The sequence below is a fragment of the Palaemon carinicauda genome, chromosome 33, assembly GCF_036898095.1.
Source record: "Palaemon carinicauda isolate YSFRI2023 chromosome 33, ASM3689809v2, whole genome shotgun sequence".
Taxonomy (NCBI): Eukaryota; Metazoa; Arthropoda; class Malacostraca; order Decapoda; family Palaemonidae; genus Palaemon; species Palaemon carinicauda.
Genome location: NC_090757.1, coordinates 55,502,822 through 55,504,512, shown reverse-complemented (window position 1 = coordinate 55,504,512; position 1,691 = coordinate 55,502,822).

The window sequence follows — 1,691 nt, the reverse complement described above, 5'->3', positions numbered from 1 at the left end:
ATCACTCTCCTCCCAATATATATCTTTCCAATCATTGTTTGGAAAGATAAAAGGATTTTAGAGGAATCCACTACATCATGCACAGAGAATTTTTGGGAATCGTGAAGGCTTTAATTGAAAGCCCTACTTGTTCATAGAATGGGGAAGGGAAAAAAGGGGCATTGGTTATTTATTTAGAGCATACGTTATAAGATAAAATCTGGGAAGCTTTAGGGAGTAATAAGAATAATCTCCCTTATATAATAAAGATCAAGTGTCTGGCTATATATATGAAGATATTTCCCTTCCTGTCACGCTGACCGGCAGGGGAAAGAGGGAGTACCTGGTAAGCGAGGTTACCCCAAGAGGTACACTCGGAAACTACACACGTGACACTCCCACAAATTGCCGAACCAATGGGTTGTAGTTCGGAAAGAGTAGAGAGAGGGGGTGTGAACAGTTGAATCTGTTTGTTTGGGTATATCTATCTAAGTATTTAACGGTAATTTTTGACGGGTCGCGTACCCTCGTTACATGATAGCCTTGAAGAAATATACAGCGAGGCCAATTATCCTCATGAAAATGCCTTTAGCAAAATGAATAAAGACTCAACTATTTTTCGTGCTCCCATCTAAAAAAAGCTTGTTCGGAATAAAAGAAAAAAGAAACTGCGATGGGCGTCGGCATCTCAAAAATACACTGGCAAAGTTTCGCCCTGCACTTTGGAAACTCGCCTTTTAAGAACTCGGAAATTCCTATTGAATTTAATTTTTTGTTAAGTTCCTTATTTTCTCTTTAGTAAAGACTCGTCGTATATGAGCTAGAAGTCCTGAAAATGTAGTTCTGAAACCTTTTAGAATTTTCACTAAAATTAAGTTTTTTCTTACCGCTGGATAGCGTCAATTAGAAAAATACCGAGTTGAGGATGGATTGTTAGTTCTGAAAATATAAAATTGTGGATGGACTATTTGTTTTGATAAAAGTATTTTCATTTAAAGCTTGGAAACCTTTTACCCTATTCTGGATGAGGAATGGCGGGTACTTGTTGAGTTTGCGTGTTGAAAAACTTTAGTACTACTTTGATATTTCTCCTAATGATTTTTGTAATGATGATTCCTGAATAAATTCCAGAAATGATTAGGGAAATTCTTTAGATTATCTGTAAATAATAAACGAAACGAAATTGAAGAAATTGTAATTTCAGGTATTCTTTAGACAGGTGTTATTTCTGTATAACTAGTGTACCTGAGTCGTTGAAAATTACTTCTAAATATTTAGATATACTCGTATATGCACACATTCAACCACTCCCACCTTTCCCCCTTCCCTAACTACAACCAACTGGTTAGGCAATTTGTGGAACACATGGTTTCCGAGTCTTCAGTCACTCATACAGTATAAGCTGGTGGATGGCCGGATGTTTGAGAAAGATTTCCAATTCACCCCTTTCTAGACGACAGGTGTCTGGGAGAACGAAACAGGTCAAATATTTATTATTTGAATATTTGACCGGGTTCATGTTCCCCCAAGACAACTGTTGTCTAGAAAGGGGTGAAGCGAAAATCCCTCAACATTCGGACATCCAGCAATTTATGAGTGAATGTACCTTTCCCCGGGTTCTCAAGCTGTTTGTCGAAATTCAAATAATGAAAACAAGACAGATATATAAAACAAATCTGTTGAAAAAAAATAATAATAATAATAAGCATTCG